The sequence below is a fragment of the Odocoileus virginianus genome, chromosome 29 (genome assembly GCF_023699985.2).
Source record: "Odocoileus virginianus isolate 20LAN1187 ecotype Illinois chromosome 29, Ovbor_1.2, whole genome shotgun sequence".
Classification (NCBI taxonomy): Eukaryota; Metazoa; Chordata; class Mammalia; order Artiodactyla; family Cervidae; genus Odocoileus; species Odocoileus virginianus.
The window spans coordinates 5,245,499-5,268,169 of NC_069702.1; the positions used below are offsets into that span (position 1 = coordinate 5,245,499).

Here is a 22,671-nt window from a genome sequence, read left to right on the forward strand (position 1 = left end):
CGCAAGCAACTCTGGGAACCAGGGGATACAGGACTTTGAGAACTTTGTAAATGCAAAAACTCCAGACTGCCTCCTGCAATTTAAATATTTAATGCCCGCGGACTTTTCCTCAGTGCTGGCTGAGCTGACCGGTCCTACAGCCGGGCTGCCCCTTTGCCTTCAAGTTGGGGCTTTGTGTTGAAGTGTTCTGAGAAGGAGTTTGTCACAGAGTCACTTTAGAAAGTAGAAATCGCTGGGAATTTTGTCCTCTCTGCAGAGTATGGATACCCGGAGGGTTGCTGGCAAAGAGCTTTCGGGGACTAGCATTGGTAGAATTTTAGGTAGAAGATTGACTCTCAGTTCCAAAGAGGGACTCAGTTAAGGTTGTATGATAAAATAAAATACACTTGAATTGTCAATAGAGCCATGGACAATTCCTGATGTTTAATGTATTTAATGTAGCTAACAAGATGTGACCCGCTTTCTGACTGGCTAACTGCTGGACTAGGACTGATTTTTCTTTTCTTTTTTTTTTTAAAGTAGCTGAGCTGTCTTTATCACTGCTTTAATTCTTTATGCTTTAATACATCATAGATGTTATATATACTTGATACTATTGCTCTCCCCAAGAGCCAGTAGCTTTGACACAAGTGTAAAGTCTTGTGCAAAGGGTGGTGAGCCTTTGAATATAAATGATATATGTGTGTTGTTGAGTATGTGTGTTACAGTTTGTATATTTCAATGTCATTCTGATCTTTGCAACTGTGTATTGGAATCTTCAACTCTTACCCAAACTGGCTGTTGTCACAGCCTGCTTTCTGAATTAGGAGGTTAGAGGATGTCTTCTAGTTCAGGCATACATAATTGAAACACAGATTGGGGGTAAAAAAATATCTTAAAATATGATTAGTTGAAAAAAAAAGGAGATCAGGGGCCTTGATGGATCAATTGTTGAAGAGCAACAGGATTTAAAAACAACCCGTGTCCATCTTCTGTCTTAGAAAGTTTTTGTGGAATTGTAGGAGGAGGTTTTCCTCCCAACAACCTTCTCTGTTAGGGGAGCAGGCGGATTTCCCAGACGTCTGGGTTCTCCTGTGTCCCTTAATTATCACCTGGCCAGTTCTGAGCTAGAATACTCATCTGGGAGACTTCTCCATGCTGGTCCTCATAAAAATCTGTAGGATGCAATAAGGTGCCTACATTTATTTCACATCTGAGAGAAAGCTCCTCATTCATGGCATGTTTCTTAAAAATGGCACATTATCTTTTGTGAGAGCTAAACTCAGGAATTCCTAACTTTTGGATCCTGGGGTATTACTTTTAAGTAGAAAAGCTGCTTCATAGCTCGAGAAACTAGAAAAGGAAATCTTGCTATGACAGATCTTAAAGATGTTTTAAAACCTCTCTGGCTGACAAAAAAGCACAGAAAACTGTTTCTAGAACTGAATGTTCTAGAGCCTACCTTAAACATTTCTTCCCTTAATTAGATTTTTAAAGTAATTATCCAAACAATTACTCTGACGCTTCTGTTTTTCTTTGCCAAGCAGTAAAGGATGTCATGAACCCGAGGCCATAAGTTTGCTTTCATTTCATAATGAAAAAAAGGAGAGAATCAAATAAATACTCTCAAGATACATAAATCTTAACATTCAGTACTAGATCAAAGTTTATAATGGGAAAAAAAGGGTTTAGAAAATAATAACTTTTCTTGAAAAAGTTACATTGTGCCTTACCAAGGATGATTATTTATGATGAAGTTATTCTGAACCCTAGGGAGAGATGGGCTGGAATAAAGTACAATAGTATCCAGCAAGAGTTATCAGTTTGTAGTCACACGCAAAAATCAAATAGATGGTTGCCGAATCACTTTTAGAATGTAACCTGTGCATCCATCCATTTTGGGCAAGAGAGGCTGACCCTCTTTCTTTCTCTCTTCTGGTTCCTGCTTCTATATTACTTGGTGTTATTTCATCGACTCCTTACACGTGTACACACACACTTACACTCACCCACACACACCTAGGTAACACCCTCAACTCTCCATTCCTTTTTGAATGTACACTTGCCTAGAAAGAAATTGTAGCACATCCCGTTTGCGATGAAAAAATTTGTAACCAAGTTTGCAGAAATTTCCTGGAAACTTCCTTCTTTGTGGAAAGGAAAGAAAGTCGTGAAGAAGCAGTGTGGTGCCCACCTACCTTCCTGCCTTTGCTGCCCCCAAGAACATTCTCTTCTGGGATTGATGCATTTCTTCCAATTAAATCCAGTCAAAGCCCTTCAGTAGCTGGGTAGTCTTAAAGAACCCTGGATTGGGAGTTAATCCTGTTGCAAACTTGTTTCTTGACTTACTAACTTGTTGGCATGGATCTTGTTTCCTCATCAGCAAATTCCCTGCAAGGCCCCTTTAATTGGAAAATCCAGATTCTTTCGAAGTCCAGGGTTGGGTTTCCTTCAGTATGAACAAAGTGTCCTGAACCAGAGTAATGAGCAAAGACATTATTTCTTGGCTCATGGTATTTAGTTCAGAATCGCAAATGGTAAGGTAAAAGCAGTCATAGTGGAGAAAATGTTGCAGAGAGAGACCCTGGCAGTCTTGTTTAAGGCCAGTGCTGGAAGCAGGCAGTTACTGGGACAAAGTAGGTGCTCAAGAAACATCTGTGAACACGCAACCATGAATCAGTAAGTGACAGAGGAGAGAGAGTTTAGCTTTGTCATTGATTCTTTACCTTCTGAGTCACCAGGGAAGCCCAGTGTCATTGAAATTGGCATCATTCCTGAGAAGCACAATTCTGATGCCTTTGGGGGTGCTGCTACCTCCTGAAGCTGCTTTAGGGGCCAACTTCCGAGTGCCCTGAAACTGCTCATCTCCACCTCTCCACATATATTTCATCGTGAGGCAATTTACATCCATAATCTCTGTGGCCAAGGAAAGCAAGTGTCTAAGAAATTATGGGACCTCATTTCTTTTTAAAGGAATATGAGCGCTTTACAAAGCGAACCAACACAACATAAATATGTTTTCAATGCTGCCGGCTATTCTGGGAAATAAACATTTCTTTGCAACACCAGAATCTCAGTGGAGTTTCATAAAGAAATGCATGAATGTTTCCCCCTCGTTTTAGTTGAAATTAAGAGAAACTCTTGGAGCTTTTCCTCAGTGTTGCTCTGTATCCTAGCCAGGAGGAAGAGGGCTACGATTGTGTACGTTACCGTGAATTGACCTGAGGTCTTCGCAAATTCATTTACTATTTGAAGGATCTTGCTGTCTCAAATGTATTTTTGGAAGAACAGAACTGCATAATTTTTTGTTTAACGCTGCACACAGAGTATAATCAGATAGGACATAAAACTGTGTCCTAAAGATTTCAGAATTTGTTGTGCAACAAGCTTCAATAATAATAGAAGAAGCAGTGTTATTTTCATTTCCTGAGGTCTGTGCTATGAGATAAAAGAATATGTATAGGTAAAATATAAGATCATCATAGTGACCTTCATTTTTAGTGAAAGGATTTCAGTAATGTTGGATTTTTATAGAATTTAAGGAACTTTATCAAGTTATAAAAATTTTGGTTACTGTAGGTAACTTTTCTATAGCTTATTTCCTCATTCAAAGACCAAAAATGTCTCCATTCCAATGAAGAGGTTCCTAAGTATATAGTTTTTTTTCATGTTGGCAGTCTGCCGATTTTGATAAAATATCACAAACATCAGGAAAGTGTGGGTCCCGTGATGTGTTTCTTTTGTTTTGAGGGTTTTTTCCCCTTGAGTCAGTATTACACATTCCACTCCCAAAGAGAAGACTGTGATTACAATGGGAAGCTACCGTGCACACAGGGGTTTTCTTAGAATTACGGTTTTTAGTTTTACAGGGTTTAATGTGAACGTCGAAAATATTTGAAGACCTTGAAATTTAAATCTGCTGCTTTAGCCCCGCCTCAGTTCAACTCTCCAGCTCCCCGGGGAGGGGGTGGAAGGGGGTGGAGGGCTCTCAGTCTTTTCTTTCAGCTACATTTTTATATACTTTAGTCACAGGGTTTCCCTTGTAACATCATGTTTATTCATGGGCTAGCTGAGTATCATTGATGTTCAGATGGAGCCTAGTTAAAATGAGATTAGGTATTTTGGATAGGTGGGAAAAAAAAAAGAAAACTGCTTTGTGATAAACTTGGATTTTTTTCTTTTTTTTCCCTTAGAAATTTAGAAAGAAAAATGGTCCTGTTACTCTGAGGCATATGAATGATTTTCAGTGTTAAGCACAGAACTTTCCAAGTTTTTCGAAGCGGGGTGGTGAGGAGTAGGGGGCGGGGGGTGGGTTAGTAGTGGTAAGGAAAGCTATTTTGAAAATGTTAAATGAAACCAAAAGTGAAGTTTTTTTTAAAAAATGAGAACTTTCAACCTCTCTTATTTTTCAAGATCTCTACATGGCCTCAGAAAACAAATTGCAGGACTCTTGTACCGATTTTATTTTCCTGAAGTCTTTTTTTTTTTTTCCCATTTTCTTACTATGGGAACTGTTTTTAATTAAAAATTGCTGCAAACTAACTATTCGTAGGAGGCCAAGAAGGAAAAAAAAAAAATCTCTCCACACGCATTCAACACAGATTCTTATCAGCCTAAAATCAATGCAGACTTAAATCTCTCCCCTTTTGGTGTGTAAATTATGATATAGGATTTAAGCAGTATGCATTCTTTAAGCATTTAGCTTTTTGTTTGGGTTTCAGAAAGAAATTAATTTAAATTGCATGGAGATAGGGCTATAAATCTCCTTTTATTACATTTGTCCACATTAACTCATTTTCATGTGGAACACAGAACACCCCCTTTCTGAGCAAGCAAACAAAACATAAAACAAACAATGCCAGATATTCTCAAGAACAAGATTCATAAACTTACTTATTTGGATTCAGTTGGTGGGTCTCAGGATATAATTGATCTGGAAAAACAATCTCTTTTTGAAGGTAGCAGAAAACGGGGCTTTAAAAACATTTTCAGCGAAGTATATTACATATACCTTCGTGATTTCCTAAACGGGCTATTTTCCTCTTTCCTTTTTCTTCTTCCTTCCTCTTTCTTTTTTCTCTTTCCTTCCTCCCTCCCTCTCTCTCTTCCTTTCTTTCTTTTTCTTTCCTTTTTTCTTATCAATCTGAGCTTCAGTTTTCTTTCTGCATTTAAATTCTGGCTGCGTGCATCTGAACACAGGCAACTATTAATGCTTGAGACAAACTTCAGCCATTTCTTCAAGAATTTTCCTACTTCAGACAAGGACAGTATCAATGTCTGGAAATGCAAAGACTGTTAAGACATTTTCTGTGTTTAGAAGCTTACCATTTGGTAACCAAGGGCAGAATACAAAACCAGCTCTTACAATGAAGCCCCCTGTGAGAGGGGTGGATGGCATCACCAACGCGATGGACATGAGTTTGAGCAAGCTCCAGGAGTTGGTGATGGACAGGGAGGCCTGGCATGTTGCAGTCCATGGGGTCACAAAGAATCAGACATGACTGAGCAACTGAACTGAACTCTTGGATTAATATACTGTGCCTTTGAATATTGAAAGATGCACACCTTTCTGAAAAGTGGTCATGATGATAGTAACTAATATCTATGGAGGGTTCCCTATCTGAGGGCCAAGGTTTAGTGTTTTCTGTAGGTCAACTCACGTCACCCTCATAATTACCACCTGAAATTGGTTCTCCTAATCTCTGCAGCCTTACTGATGAGGAAACTAAGGGTTACGTAAATTGTCTAAGGTCACACAGATGGTAGTTTAGTTTTAGAAGTTATCCTCTTAACCACAGCACTTCTCTGAGACAAGGAATGCTAGTGAGGATTCTAATTTTGCCTGTGGAAATGTGTTGGTTGAATACCTACATTTTTTCCTTGGATAGGTTGACTCTGGCAGTGGCTGGAAAGTTGACCCCATCTACCTAAACTGGTTGTACTATTTGCCTCTCAAATGTCTGATTCATTTCCAAAGAGCCCATGTGAAATTCCCAAGGATAGAATCAGAGCTGGAGCATGTATCCTGGTTATCAAAAAAGAGACCACAATCACATCTATCAACTGAAGAATGGGTAGTTTCAGTTTTCATTGAAGTGATCTTATCTGCAGAGTCACTGGAATTGTTGTGGAATACTATGTATAGTTATAGAGTTTACTTAAAATATTTAGGTTTCCATTTAGTTCTTGACTTGTCTCAGGCCTGCTCTGTGGGAGACGGTGGTTTAATTATTTTAAACATCAGTGGGATGAGTAGAAGGACTATCCCAACTTTGGTGGGATACAAGATTAGGAGAATAAATTAGAATCTGGCGTGATGTTGGCTTCCTTTGCAGGTAACCAATTAAGAATCGTAGGGAAAAGGAAGGCAAAGAGGGAAGAGCCCTTCCAACTTATATTGGTTTCTCATTGCCCTAGTTTGATGCCAAGAGACAGTCTGTCCACATCGGGTTTCCTCGTGGGACACAAGGTTTCTTTCCTAAGCCTGCAGCCTCCTTTAGCTCCCTGTGAAGCTACTGTCTTTATAGTAAATGCCTGCCCATGACTAGTGATAAGATGGATCTCTTCCTGTGATGCACTCCCCAGCCCCAGATGCGTGTGTTCCTTTAACAAATAAGGAAGCTGAGGCTCAGAGAGGTGAAGACCAAGTCCATTCATGCGCATCTCCAGGGTCTGGATCTTCTGACTCCCCAAAGCCTGCTGGTGAAGGCTTCCTACTCCCCGATGGAACCCTGACAGCCACCCCTCACCCTCACTTCACTGATACTTTTTTGTTCTTGTTGTTTAGTCACTGAGTCGTGTCCGACTCTTTATGACCCCATGGACTGCAGCATGCCAGGCTTCCCTATCCTTCACTATCACCCAGAGCTTGCTCAAACTCATGCCCATTGAGTTGGTGATGCCATCCAACCATCTCATCCTCTGTCACCCCCTTCTCCTCCCGCCTTCAATCTTTCCCAGCATCAGGGTCTCTTCCAGTGAGTCAGCTCTTCACAGGAGGTGGTCACGGTACTGGAGCTTCAGCGTCAGCATCAGTCTTTCCAATGAATATTCCGGTTCATTTCCTTTAGGATTGACTGGTTTAGTCTCCTTGCAGTCCAAGGGACTCTCAAAAGTCTTCTCCAGCACCACTATGAACCAATCTAGTTTGAAGTTTCAGCCTCCCAATTAAAAACTACGCTGAGCATTAAAGATGTGGCTGTTGTCCAGTCACTCAGTCGTGTCTGATTCTGCCACCCCACGGGCTGCATCACACCAGGCTTCCCTGTCCTTCACTATCTCTCAGAGTCTGTTCAAACTCATGTCCATTGGATCAATGATGCTATCCAACCATCTCTGTTGTAGATCCCTCTGAAGAAGGGGAACCACCCCTGTTCTGGGGACACCACAGAGAGGTGTCCCTATGCTCTCTTTTGAATTTGAATGATCTCCTAACTATCCTCTCTGCTTTCTCTTCCTAATACATGATCTGCTTTCCCGTAAGTAGCCAAGGTGATATTTTTGAAGCAGAAATCAGGGCACATCACTCTCCAGCTCCCCTCCCACTAGAATAAGCTTTAAAATCCATTCTTTTGCTTGAAGACTCTGTTGATCTGCTGCTTCCTGGTGGATGTTCAGCAAATTCCAGCCAAAAGAGACTTATTTGGATCCATTAACATGCCAAGCTTGCCTGTACCTCAACACCCTTGCCCATAACAGGAGAATGCATATACAGATTCCTTCTTGATAACACTTATAAGTATTGTTGTTGTTGAGTCACTCAGTCGTGTCCGACTCTTTGAGACCTCATGGACTGCAGCACGTCAGGCCTCCCTGTCCATCACCCACTCCCGGAGTTTACCCAAACTCATGTCCATCGAGTCGGTGATGCCATCCAACCATCTCTTCCTCTGCTGCCCCTTTTCCTCCTGCCCTCAATCTCTCCCAGCATCAGGGTCTTTTCCAATGAGTCGACTCTTTGCATCAGGTGGCCAAAATACTGGAGCTTCAGCTTCAGTATCAGTCCTTTCAATGACTATTCAGGGTTGATTTCTTTCAGGATTGACTGGTTTGATCTCCTTGCTGTCCAAGGGACTTGCAAGAATCTTCTCTTGTGAGTTCTTCCTTCACCACAGTTCAAAAGCATCAATTCTTTGGCACTCAGCCTTCTTTATGGTCCAAATCTCACATCCATACATGACTACTGGAAAAACCATAGCTTTGACAATATGGACCTTTCTAAGCAAAGTGATGTCTTTGCTTTCTAATATGCTGTCTAGTTTTGTCATAGCTTTTTTCCTAAGGAGCAAGCGTCTTTTAATTTCATGGCTGCACTCTACCATCTTCAGTGATTTTGGAGCCTAAGAAAATAAAGTCTGTCATTGTTTCCATTTTTTCCCATCTATTTGCCATGAAGTGATGGGACCAGATGCCATGATCTAGTTTTTTGAATGCTTGAGTATTGGGAAATCTAAATGAATTGGAATTTGACATGGTGTTGGCCTGGTTTGCAGGTAATTGATTCAGTGTCCCAAAGAAAGTAATGACCATGAAGGATGAGATTCCTAGCACTTAGTAGGGCCTTTTCTGATCAACCCCTGTCACAGAGAGACTCCCTTAATCACCTCAGTTAAAATTACCCCTTGCCACACACACAACCTCACTTACTTTCTATCACATACCCTGATCACTTTTTATGAAAGAATTATAGCAAGCTGGTATTTTCTTGCTTGTAGTTTATTTAAGTGTCTGCTTATCCTCAATAGAATGTATACCACGTGAGGACAAACAGCTCAGCCATCCCCTTTATAATTGCCTGCCCAGTGCCTCATTGCACATAGTTGATATGCAAAATTTATCTGTTGAATAAAGGAAATTATGTTGTGCTTTTGAACTGTGGTGCTGGAGAAGACTCTTAAGAGTCTCTTGGACAGCAAAGAGATCAAACCAGTCAATCCAAAAGGAAGTCAACCCTGAATATTCATTGGAAGGACTGATGCTGAAGCTCCAATACTTTGGTCACCTGATACAAAGAGCCAACTCTTTGGAAAAGACCCTGATGCTGGGAAAGATTGAAGGCAGGAGGAGAAGGGGATGACAGAGGATGAGATGGTTGGATGGCATCACCGACTCAATGGATGTGAGTTTGAGCAAGCTCTGGGAGATGGTGAAGGACAGGGAAGCCTGGCGGGCTGCAGTCCATGGGGCCACAAAGAGTCGGACACGACTGAGGGACTGGACAATGACAACAAGGACTTTCCACACTGACACTAGATTCTTACCTTGAATCTTCCCAATGATCATCTGTAGCTCCACTTGGAAAAGAATCTATGAACCTAATAGCTGGGTGAGAATTCACAGAATGTTCTGCTAGAACTGCTGGAAAAAAAAAGGAGCCTGAAAAGAATTTCTTCTGTGAAGGCAGGCAGTGCTGAGCTGAGAACTTTGCCCTCTGGGTGGTGTGAATCTGTTGGGAATCTCCCGACTTCTGATGAAAAACATTTATACTTTTCTCATTTGCTGTTTCTACCATTTTCTCTCCTTGGATCTACCGGAGGGCTCACAGCCATGAATTATGATGTGAATTGTGATAATACCTTACATTTCCTGGAGCACTTTGTGTCTTGAGAAAGTGCTTTCAGGGCCATGTATTAGCTTATTTCAAGTGTTTAGAATAACGGAAAATATGGGAACATATTAGTCTATGTTGTGTGTGTGTTCAGTCGTGTCTGACTCTTTGTGACCCCGTGACCAGGCTCCTCTGTCCATGGGATTTTCTAGGCAAGAATCCTGGAGTGGGTTGCCATTTCCTCCTCTAGGAAGCTGACCCAGGGATTGAACCTGTGTCACTTGTGTTTCCTGCTTGGCAGGCAGATTCTTTACCACTGAGTCTAACTAGGACTTGTGTGATGTGCTGGGTGTGTTTGCGTGCAACGTGGGCATGTATATGAGACAGAGTCAAAGAGAGAGGCAGAGACAAGACAGAGATACACTGACCCCAATCAGATTGTGTTTGTGTATGTATGAAACTTCTGGTTAGGAAACATACACAACTTTTTTTTTAGTGGGTTTTTTTTTTTCCCCTTTTGGTGTGAAAAGAGTAGCATGCATGGAATATAAAGATCTGAACTGAAGAATAGCTTATAATGAGATTTTGAGCCAAACTCTGGCTCTCCCTCTGTTTGCTGTGTGGTCTTAGGGAGGTCATTTAACTGTCCTGAACTCTTGTTTTCTTAGCCTGAGTTTGAAGTTGGCAGGTGAATGGCTAACGTGTGTAAAAATGCCTGGTATACAGTAAGTGCTCAATAAGTGGGAACTGTGATGATGACGGTGGGAAGGAGGATGGGCATGCTGATGATGGTGCCCTGACTCTCTGTGCCATTTGCAAATAAAGTCATATAAGTCATGCCAAACTTTGATTTCCTAATGGTATTTTTCCTTACTTTTATTTTATTCGTGTATATTTGATTTACAGACTGTGTTAGTTTCAGGTATACACAGAGTGATTCAGTTATATCTGTGTATCTATATCTATTCATGCTCGGGCTCAGTCACTAAATCATGTCTGACTCTTTTGTCACCCCATGGACCCTAACCACTCCACTCCCCCCCACCCCAAGACTCCTCTGTCCATGGGATTTCCCAGGCAAGAATACTGGAGTGAGTTGCCATTTCCTTCTCCAGGAGACCTTCCCAACTTAGGGACTGAACCGTGTCTCCTGTGTTGGCGGGCAAGTTGTTTACCACTGAGCCACCTGGGAAGCATCTGTATCTATCGTCTATTTATCTATCTATCCTTTTTCATATCCTTTTCAAGTTAGAGCAAGATATTGAAAATAGTTCACTGTGAAAGTGAAGTGAAAGTGAAAGTCGCTCAGTCGTGTGTGTCCAACTCTTTGCGAACCCATGGTCTATACCGTCCATGGAATTCTCCAGGCCAGAATACTGCTCTCGTTCACTGTGATATATGGTAAGTCTTTGTGGTTAATCTATTTTACGTATAATGGTGTGTGTCTGTTAATCCCATACTCCTTCCCTTCCCCTGTCCCCTCTGGTGACCATAAAGATATCTTTAAAAATATGTCTTACATGGCTTACATAAGCATATTTCAATTTGATAAATGAAACTTGCAGTGACACGTTGTAGGATTTGTGGGCTTGGGGTCCTTGTAACACGTAATAGTACCATCAGGGCGCTCTACCATCATTTACTAGTGAGAATTACCACGGTTTCTGGTGGCCACGATTTCCCTCAACGTCTGAGTTATAAGTATCTCTTAGACATACCAAGGGCTTCCCTGTGGCTCAGAGGGTAAAGCATCTGCTGCAATGCAGGAGACCCGGGTTCCACATACCAAGTGTCAAGATTAAGAAATGACCCGTGCATGGGACACCCGTGCACTCCGTTCTGTTGGGAGACCATCTGTGTTCAGGGTTTGCTCTCGCTAAGAACTCGGGGGGACCACAGGACACTGGAGAATTCCCCTTCAGCAGTCCTCTGCAGGGCCATCTCAGCAAGTCCCCAGGGCGGGCTGGACAGCACTCACCTGCTGCCCTTGACTGGTTTTGTCTAAGGAGGCGCGCTTTCTCCAAGTGCAGCCTGGCCCAGACTTCTGCACAGACTCTGTGTCAGTCCCCGGGTGAAGCCTACAGCCCCACCTGTGTGTCTGGACGGGTAACAACATGGCCAGCTGATCCCTGGGACACCGTGCGACTTCCTCCTTAGCCCGGGGTGATGTGCACGGGTGGAAATGGCGATGCTCTAAACAGTATCTAAAAGATACCACGTCTGGTATCTTTCTGGCCAGAGAGGTCATGTGATGGGAAGTAAAGCTGCCCGCCTCCGCTCTCCTGGTGCGCGTGACCGCACGTTGTCATGTGCTGATTTGTCTCATCAATTTCAGTGTCCAATCTCCCTGACTTTCCCTACTGAATTCCTTAACGTATGCATACCTTCCTACACTTCATTTCACTGGCTAGGTTGCCTGTGATTTTTATGTGGAATTCCACAAGAATAATCATTTGTAATCAACGTTCGAGAGAAATAGCTTGCATAGCTCGAACATTAGTGAGTGGAACTGGCTCAGTTGTGTCCAACCCTTTGCCACCCCATGAACTGTAGCCCGCCAAGCCCCTCTGTCTCTGGGAATCTCCAGGCAAGAATCCTGGAGTCGGTAGCCATTCACTTCTCCAAGGGATCTTCCTGACCCAGGGATCAAATCCGGGTCCTCCCTGCATTGCAGGCAAATTCTTAACCATCTGAGCCCACCAGGGAAGCCCAGCTCAAACTTATATTGTTTTGAATTTTAATTTATATATATATGAAATAAAATGTAATTTGAATTTATATTTGTTTTACATTTTTTAGAAATAGATCTTCAATTTTTTATTCCAATTTCTATTGGCTATCTATTGACCTTATTTATTGGGGGTAAGGGCAAATTTTTATTTTATTTTTCTTTTATTTTTGGCTGTACCACGCGGCATGCGGGATCTTTGTTCCCACACCAGGGATCTAACTCCTGCAGCGGAAAAGTGGATGCTTAATCACTGAGCCTCTCTTTAGGGAAGTCCCTATATGTTATTTTCTCTAAGAGAGTAGTGCTTGTTAAACTTTACTTCCAAATATGGGTCATTTCTTAGGACTCATTAGGATTTGATCTTGAGACTCAAAATCTGTGTAGATAAGCAAAAGCTAAACTAGTAAACAAGGCTAACTATTTGGCAGTACACACACACACACACACACACACACACACACCTCTATGCCTTATAACACTGGCCATGATTATCCTACAGTTGGCTGAAACTTCTGCTTGAAATTAAAACTAAGCAGTTGGTGCACATCACCACCTTTAAAAGGTTCTTAAACAGAACAGTAGATGGAGACTATGACTTCTCAGTTGGCTGAATCCCAGAATTTCAGGGCTGGAGTTAGATCCAAGTGATCATCTAGGCCGAATGTCTGATTGTGGAGATTGTGGATTTTCTGAAACCAGACACAGGTTGTGCTTACCAGAACTACGATGTGCTGAGGATTCAGAAGCGGTCTCAGTTTTGTAAAGCATGACACTGGCTACCCAGGTACCACTCAGGAAGCGGCCGTATCAAACAGTCCGACTGATCCCTAAGTTGCACTTCGACACTATAAACACTTCTGCTTTTCAAATCCCTTTCTTCTTTTCTAGTTTTCCAATTTGTCCCAAAGCATGATGCTATTGATGTTGAAAGACACATGACTAAGCTTTTTTGCTTTGAAATTAAAGACTGTCTTCTTCGCCAATTCATTCAAAGTTGAATATGTTTTAAGATGTAGATCTACTTTTTCTGATTTTAAGAACTTGATGCGTGAAGAACAGAAGATCTGTAAAGTATAACAATGTACAAAGAGGTAGATAAAAATTGTCTTTAGTTCTACCATGCAAAAATTGCTGTTAACATTTTAGCATATCAGTCTAGTGCAGACACATATATACATCAGTCTTTATATGCTTAGGGGACATACCGAGCCCCTTTTTGAATTCAGCTCTTTCAATTAAAATTATGAGTGTTTCACTGTGTTCTTAAATCTTAAACTATGATTTTGAGTTGTCTGAATTATTTACACAAATGTTTCTGTTTTTAAAATGAACATGAAGACATATTTAAAAAATTTTCTGGCTTCTTTGCACCTTGACTTGAACTCAAGGAAATAGTATTCTTAATAATCGATCTTGTCCCTAGTAAGATGGAGGGCTTCTGATATAAGGAAGTTAGCCATGATGACTATGGTGATTACCATTATGATTTAATAACTAGTTAGAAAGCTTGCACCCAGGGCTCCCTGTCTCCTTTTAAGAAAGCTTTTCCCTCTTAGCTTGAGAGCAGATCCTTTTCCCCATGTTTTTCTTTCTCTTGTATTGAGTCCAAAGGCAGTCAGCACAACCTTGTGCAATGTCTGTAAATCAAAAGATTTTTGCAAAATTCCTACTGGGAAGAGGGAGGTTGAATTCATGTTAAGAGCTAGTGCTGATCTAGAACCAGCAGTTTGGCATACAGCCAGTTAATTTATGGTACCGTTTGAAGGACAAATGTTCAAGGAGAAAAGTGATATTTCATAAAGTGGGCTATGTTATGAGATGTATGTAATGTTACCTTATTTTCCTCACTGGATCAAAGAGATCCTTGGGGTCAGGTACGACCTTGTTCGCGTTTTATCCATCTTGGCAACTGACAGACGTGGTGACCAGTAGCAGTCATTTTTTAAAGGCTGATTTCGCAGTGGTCATCATTTTGTAACCAGGTTCTGAGTCATCACTGTTTATGTGGGTGGTATGCCTTTTACGGACTTCCCCGGTGGCTTAGATGATAGAGAATCTGCCTGCAATGCAGGAGACCTGGGTTTGATCCCTGGTTTGGGACGATCCCCCGGAGAAGGAAATGCCTACCCACTCCAGAATTCATGCCTGGAGAATTCCATGGACAGAGGAGCCTGGCGGGCTACAGTCCACGGGGTCACAAAGAATCAGACACGACTGAGCAACTCACACACCTGCATTTTATAGATAAGCTTCACAGGCATATGCTCTAGGACAGAGCAGTCACGGCCTGCCACGAGACTGTGTACCCCCCCAGCATGAACACTGAATGATTCACTTCTGGAGTCCAACAGACGTGTTTCCCTCCTTGCTGTCTGTGTGACTTTGAGTGAGTGAACCCACCCCTCTGTGCTCATGGGTAAGGCGGGATGGTGATGGAATCTACGTCATTGGGTTTTTATGAGACTCGGGTGAGCTATAACTCTTACATGGTGACGGCATAGTGTCTGTGATCTCTCGGTGTTTATCACCGCGATGATGCTGACTTGTTTGCTGGGTACTGAAGTCTTCCATATGTGGTGTTACTGGTCTGGAGGTGAAGAGGGCAGCGTGCCTGACCTGAAAGGGCTGAGTGAGGCCACAGTAGGGATTTGCGGGGCAGGAGGGCCTTGGGAGGGGTAAATGGGAATTTGCCAGCTTGAGAATAGTGGTGAGAAGGCTGCTTTTGGCTGAAAGAAAGGCACAGACATAGAAAGCGAGTCTCCAAAGGCGATGGTCTTTGAGAAAAGGGTGGGGATCTGAGCACAGCTAGGGCTTAAGGTCTAGGGTATATGTGCTGCGTTCAGTCTCTCAGTCATGTCTGACTCTTTGTGACCCCGTGGATTGCAGCACACCAGGCTCCTCTATCCATGGAATTTTACAGGCAGGAATACTGGAGCAGATTGCCATTTCCTTCTGCAGAGGATCTTCCTGACCCAGGGATCAGACGTGTGTCTCTTTTATCTCCTGCACTGGCAGGCAGATTCTTTAGCACTCTTGCCTCCTGGGAAGTCCTAGGGTGTACGTATGAGTGTAGGGTGCGGTTGGACTATGGTAGGAAATAGACCTGGAGAGGAAGTGAAGGCCGATTGTGGAGCTTTGTTTTGTCCAGTGAGGCCACTGGTCTCTGTCCTTTGGAGACTGTCTATTGGACTTCAGCATGGTGATATGAGCAGGACCCCGGCACGATCATTTAATTTCTCAGTGCTTTGGTTTCCTCATCCGGAAAAGGATGCAAGAGTAGTCCTCCCCTGATAGGTTTAGTTTTAGGGAATTTCATGGAATGAGGGCTTTAAGTTTTTAGACCAGCTGGTGCATCACATCACTACTATGTAGGGAGGACTCCACCAACCGTGGCTTCTACCGTCGGGCAAAGGGCATTGGTCAGAGGTGCTTCTCGGCCTAGGCAGTGAAACCGTGTGCTGGGCCTTTCAGCAGGACCACTCTGGCTACTTTGTGCAGGGTGGACTGGTGGTCTGTCTGCGAGCTTATTTGTCCGCTGAGGGGCGTGGATCAGTGGATGGGGAGAGATGATACACACTTACTGGCCAGCTGAGCTATTTTTAGCCTAGTGTGTCTGAAGGAAAGGATAGATTCTCATGGCATTTTTTAAGATGCAAAATTACCATAAGCCAAGTTTATGTAACTTGCCCAGGGACACTTGATTGTCCGGCAGTGAGGCTGTGGTGGGTCTACTAAACTTTCAGCAGCTGGTGGGCCCCCAAGGTCGCCAACCCTGGTTTTCCCTCCTGCCTTGACAGAATTGGAAAATCGGAGTGATGAGCTGTGGCCCCTGGGAGAGGCACCAGCCCCCGCACACACACACACCTTACCTGACAGCCAGCTTGGCACCAGGACCCCAGAGGGAGGTGGCAGGGAGTCCAGTGAAGAGGCTGCCTGGGGAGAGAGAAGGTGGAGAAGGTTGAAATCCTCCCCCCCCCCGCCGAAGCCCCCACCCCGCCACCCCCGCAGGCCATGTCATATGAGTCTCTGAGCCTCAGTTTCCTTGGTGGAGGATGGGCAGAGCCAGAGGTCAGCATCAGAGGGAACATCTTGGAACCTCGGTGAGATGGAGGAGGGACATGGCCAGGACCAGGTGGTCGCGGGAGAAGGGGTGGTGGCCCTGTCCTTCCCTACCTGGCACTTCACGTCACAGAGGGCCAAAGATATTTGTTTGTTTTCAGAATTTTTTTTTTTTTAGCCTCTTCTCATGTTGTCTTTCCTCCGTAAACTTGAGCCTGTGACCTCAGATGCATCTTCCCCTTTCCGGAGCCTGTTTCCTGTCCTGACAGTCCTGGATTCCAGGAGATATGAATCGCAAGGCATCCTTTCCCCGCTGTTCTCGCTCGGATTCCCATTAGGTGGACTCTTGGCTTCCGTGTTTAATCTCCCCTGTGAAACCTACAAGGGAGGTGAATCGCGTGTTGCTGACGCTTCCCACTGAGCCTCCCACCCTCTGCTCCCCACCTCCCTCCCTGGGGGGAGCTTGCTGAGTCACCGAAAGACTTTTCTTGCTTTTCTGCACACATTTGCTGGAGCTCCAGCTCCACTCTGCCCTCTTCACCCCCTGGGCACCATTGTCTTAAAACCTGCGGTCCCGGGATTGTTTTTTTCTGGTCGTCATAAAAGAACCTCAAAATGCAGATGCAGGGCGTCCCCATACTACGAGTTCACTGGGACTCTCAGTATCTGTTAGTTTTTTGGTGTCTTTTTTTTTTTTAAAAAAAGGTTAAAATTCATCTGAATCAAGACTGGAAAATAAAGCTTGAGGTGTTAGGTTATTCCGAAAAGACTGTTAACGCCTGTTGCCTAAGTGCATTAAACTGCTTTGAAATGAGTATTTGTGTGTACTATTTTAAAAATCGCTTGCTATGAGGGTGATTTAAACCTATTTTTTTCCAGACTCAAAACTTCACATTTGTCTGTTGAAAAAAATACTGTGCTTGAAACAAATAAACATTAAAGTATAGTTTATTATATTTCCAGGCGTTCGTCTGAAGGGAAAATATGTCAAGACATTTATAGTCAGACACTGAAAACTCCGCCTTAATTTGCTCCATTGTATTTCCAGGGAGCCCAGCCATATATAATATCATCAGGCTTCCCAAGGCCTCCTTGAAGGGCCACCAGATACTCCTGGTACAATAGGAGATCGGGGGAGCTGGGGAGAGAAGGCTGGGGAATGGTTTCCAGTCCTAATTCTATAGTTCCTGTGATTTTTTTTTTTTAAACAGGATCAGGGGAAAAGGAGGGAAGAAAGGACTCTGCTGTTACTTTTAGTTTTGCTTTGATTTTAAAACTGTTTGGGCTTCCCTCGTGGCTCAGCTGGTGAAGAAACTGCCTGCAATGTGGGAGACCTGGGTTCTATCCCTAGGTTGGGAAGATCCCCTGGAGAAGGGAACGCTACCCACTCCAGTATTCTGGCCTTGGAGAATTCCATGGACTGTATAGTCCCTGGAGTGGCAAAGAGTTGGACGCAGTTTCACTTTTAAAACCATTTAAAAAGGAACATTCATGATACCCTGAGTGTGTAAGATGGGACTGCATTAGCTCATTCATCCCTCAATCACCTATTGAGTTATTATGGGCTCGGTGGCAGAGGTCTACCAGAAAGCCCTGCCCTCAGGATGCACACAGCCTAGTGGGGAAGCCAGTCAGCTGAACGTCTGCTTAGGATGGGCAAGTCTGGGCTGTTGAGAGCAGCGAGGAGGAAGTTATCCTAGCAGGGACTGAGGTGCTGAGACACACATGGCCATTCACACTCCAAGTTGCTTACTTTATAGCGTCAATGGTGACCTCAGTATTCATATTTTTTTTGTTGTTTGGAGGTAAGTGTGGATTGGTGAAACCATCACTATCATCTATTCCATAAGCATATCTTTTATTGTTGTTATGTTAGTCACTGAGTTGTGTTAAACTCTTTGTGACCCCCATGGTCTATCCATGGAATTCTCTAGGCAGGAATACTGGAGAGGGTTGCCATGAGCATATTTACCACCTCCAAAAGTTTCCTCTTTATTATTATTTTCTTTTTGTGATAAGAACACTTAAGGTCTTAATATTTATGTTTTAATCTAGGGCACTGTTAACTTTTGGACGACATCCTGTGTCCGATGCTCTTTAGAAGAGCTAAGCTGCTTTGTTGTTCAGTCGCTCGGTCGTGTCCGCCTCTTTGCGACCCCATGGACTGCAGCACGCCAGCCTTCCCTGTCCTTCAGCATCTCCTGGAGCTTGCTCAAACTCATGTCCACTGAGTTGGTGATGCTAACTAAGCTGCTTAAACATCCCCAGACAGGGAGATCAATTGTGTAGCATTCATGCCCTTGTGATGGCTGCAACCAGGTCCTTTAATCTGCTATAACCTAGACCTTGGGTGAGGAAGAAAGAAAAGGGGACTCCTCTGAGACTACTTAAAAGTCAAGATGTGCAAAAATAATCCTTTGGGGGGCCCTCGGCCATGAGAAATTGTGTGTAGGGTAGAAAATTTCATCCTTACCGAGGAGTTCATCGTATTAATGTTTATAATTTTTTTCTCATTTAATGAATCTTAATTAAATAAAAATCCCCCTGCTCCCACTATGAGCTAGACAATAGTAAGAGACATTTAGGAAGAAAACAGATCACACAGAGCCTTGAGTGATTAGGAATTCATAAAACTAAAGGCAGGGAGCTGGATGAGAGAAAAGCAGTGTCTTAGAAACTCAAGATCAGGAGCAATGATGATCACAACGTGTGTTTACTGAGTATCTCTGCCTGTCAGCCTCCCAGTTGAGTGCTTCAACCTTACTGCCTCAATTAAGCGGCACAGCAATGCAGTCAGTAGGGCATTACCCCCATTTTCCAGATGAGGGAACTGAGCCTGAGAGGGGCTTTGTGATTAGCCCAGGGTTTCACAGCAGGCAAGAGTCACACTGTGGCTTGATCCTGGGTGCACCCAAGTCCAGAGCTGATCTTCACTTTCAATTCTAACTCTGCAGATGGTGCCCCACTTTACAAGTGGGAAAACTGAGGCCCAGGGAAGTTCAAGCAAGTTTCAGGTCATAAGATGCGGCACAACTAAAACCTTATCATTGGTGATGACTTCGTCTGGTTCTTCAGTGAGAACTCGTGTATGTACAAAGAGAATCTACCATGAGTTCACATAATCCTGGCCTTCTTGAGGTCAGGAACCATGCATGGCTTATCATTGTATCAGCAACATGAAACTCAGGGCCCTGTGCAGAAGTGATGCTAGAGACCTTTCTTGACTGGATAAAGGCTATGAGAAAAGAAGCAGGCCCAGAAGTTTAAACACAACTTAAAAACTAGGGGCTTCCCTGGTGGTTCAGATGGTAAAGAATCTGTCTGCGACGTAGGAGACCTGGGTTCGATCCCTGGATCGGGAAGATCCCCTGGAGAAGGGAAAGGCTACCACTCCAGCATTCTTGCCTGGAGAATTCCATGGACAGAGGACCCCGATGGGCTGCATCCATGGGGTCACAAAGAGTTGGGCGTGACTGAGCAACTAACACTTGCACTTTTTATTAATAACCGAGCTCCACACCAGTGAGCATAGGGCCTGTCCTTCTCGGCCTGGTTGCCTATAGGTTATGCTTACATGAATTATTAAAAAGGTCTTCTCACTGGGTGAGCCTTTTTGTGCAAAAGGAAAACTTTCTGGTCTTTCTGGCAGACACTTGCCCCTAAGGGCTTGGCAAAGTGTTTGGAATTTCAGACCCTCCTCCTATTTCCCTGGCAGATTGCCTTTTCTGCAGTATGGAAATTGCCCAGATGTACAAATAAGACTATTTCTTAAAAAAAAATTTAGTCACCTAGTGTCTAACATAGGACCTAAAATCTGATGGATACTCATGATACATCAACTGAACACATAAAGAATTTTTTTTTAATTTGTAATCGCTTTATTTTTTTCTTTCTTTTTTATCTTTTAAATTATGAATGTATGATAACACACTTACAGGAGACTTGGAAAATACAGAACAAGGTTACATATAGTTGCACTATATAGTACAATTATTTTTTTAAGTAGATAAATTAAGATTTTTAATTGGAGTTTCAATATCAAAAACAAACATTCATAGGAGGAATATACAAAAAAGTAGAAGGATATACTGAAAATCACTGTGAACCAGTTCAACATAGTTAAGATTAACACAGCAGGTTTTCACACAACAGCAAGTTCTGTTCCATTCAAGTTCCCATAGACTATAAACCAGGAGACATTGAAACATATCCAGTAACATAAGACAAGGTACAAAAACTTCATGGTCTAAAGGTATTGAAATCATACAGAGCCTGTTCTCTTATCACTGCAGAATTAGAATTTTAAAGGTAGTGCTAAAATGGTCTACTGTTATTAGAATATAATGAATACAGTAGAAAGTGTCAGCATGTATCATGGAAAAGATTGGATTTGAACTGGTCTCATAAGGGATTCTAGGATGTGGGTGTGTTGAGGAAGAAAAAGGGCATTCCAGTTGCAGGGAACAGAGGCCTGAGGTGTGGGTCTGGGGCACGGATAGGATGTGGTCGACTGCGCTCTGCTTGGGGAAGTCTCTGCAGGTATACAGAGAGTTGCCTATGTTTTTTTTAAAGATGTATTTATTTGTTGTTTTTGGCTGCACTGGGTCTCATGGCTGCACTCGTGGGCCTTCTCTAGTTGCGGCGAGCGGGGGTTCCTCACTGTGGTACTCGGGCCCCTCAGGGGTGGCCTCTCTTGTTGTGGAGCTCAGGAGTGTGTGTGTGGGCCTCAGTAGATGTGGCACACAGTTTAGTTGCCCCGAAGCACGTGGGATCTTCCCGGACCAGGGATTGAACCCCGGCCCCCTGCCGTGGCAAGCAGATTCTTTACTACTGGACCACCAGGGGAGCCTGAGAATTGCCTCCTTAAAAGAGGCACCATTCTATTCTCACTGTGTTCCTTGCTTGGGCCCCGTGCCTACAGAATACAGTCATTTTAATGGTATTTTGAAAACATCACTCAGGTTGCTGAATGCAGAATGATTTGGGAGGATTTAATAGCAGGTGCAAGAAAATAAGTTAGAGAAGGATATTGCAGGTTTTTGGGTAAATAATAATAATGAATTGGATCACCTTGAAGCCCATAAAGGGGTCAGATGAATGTGGAGGGACAGTGGTTGGTGATGCATTGCCGATGGAAGGCATTAGGTAGGGGAGGTCTTGAGCCTAACTCTGAGGTCCCAGGAATAGGGACCCTTTCCAGATGTTACCTCTATTCATTCTTGCCAATAGCACACATCTGTGTCTTCCAGCCCCAAATCAGTGTGCCGTTCAACAATGTTCACCATCTCTGCTTTCCAGAATCCATGGGAAATAGCAGTTAACAGCATCTGCCATGTCCATCAATTTTGTTGAATTCCTCCGTAGCCTTCTCTGCCTCCCCTGAGGTGTGTGTTTCCCAAGCCCCTTCCCTTTGCCTACTTTTGATGAGCTTCTAATTTCATAGCATCTTCATCACTTATCAGTTTGTTCAACATTCGTGTTTTTTTTTTAAGCAAGGATTGATTAAGAGTTTCTTTTCGTCCCTATTTCTGAGTCTCATTATTTCCCTGTTTCTTCTTGGTTATTAGTGGTCCTGTTTTCTCTCAAGTGCCTCTTATCTTTGAAAAGCCCTTGTGATTCTCTTAAGCCCATTTGCCATTTTGCCAGCCTGTCTTCCTTTTCCCCATCAACCTTAATTATGGTGTTACAGTTTTCTTTCATCCCCTCTTCCCTTCACCAGGTACAACTGTAGAAACTTGACTGCCCTGAGTTTGCTAAGCCGTGTTTGACTCAACACGAAAGCTCAGTAAATATTAGTTAGGCTTTCATGAAACCATTTATAATGCTTCTGGTATGCGCTCTCTTTTATATTTCTATAGGGCTTCCCTGTGGCTCAGTGGTAAAGAATCCGCCTGCCAGGCAGGAGACATGGGTTCAATCGCTGGGTCAGGGAGATCCCCTGGAGGAGGAAATGGCAACCACTCCAGTATTCTTACCTGGAGAATCCCATGGGCAGAGGAGCCTGGTGGGCTACAGTCCGTGGGGTCGCCAAAGAGTTGGACACAACTTAGCAACTAAACAACAATACAACCTGAACCCAGACTTTCCCTGGGTAAACTCACAGAATAATTTATTTCTCTATGAGTCAATAGTGTGAGGTGGATTTTGACCCATGCCTATGTGAATACCTCAAAAGTATTGAGTATCCATCATGAATGTTCTGTCAGTTCTTATGTATGGATTTAATTTTTAAATTAGTTGCTAGATGACTTTGACTTTCTCACATAATGATTATAAGTCTCAGTTTCTATACCTGTTAAGTGGCAACAGTTAAAGAATCAAAAAAATTTAGGGTCATTTACAGAGTATGCATTTA

The 22,671-nt window shown here is 43.2% G+C and overlaps 1 protein-coding gene and 1 long non-coding RNA gene across 8 annotated transcripts in view; one reads left to right on the forward strand and one right to left on the reverse strand.

The window, feature by feature from the left end:
• Positions 1–2,643, reverse strand: part of LOC139032020 (uncharacterized) — a 36,995-nt gene extending 34,352 nt beyond the window's left edge. The window contains exon 1 of the long non-coding RNA XR_011484554.1: positions 2,178–2,643. This is a non-coding gene — a long non-coding RNA (uncharacterized lncRNA). The remainder of the gene's footprint in view (positions 1–2,177) is intronic.
• Positions 1–22,671, forward strand: part of LDB2 (LIM domain binding 2) — a 437,523-nt gene that overhangs the window by 1,105 nt on the left and 413,747 nt on the right. The window lies entirely within an intron of this gene.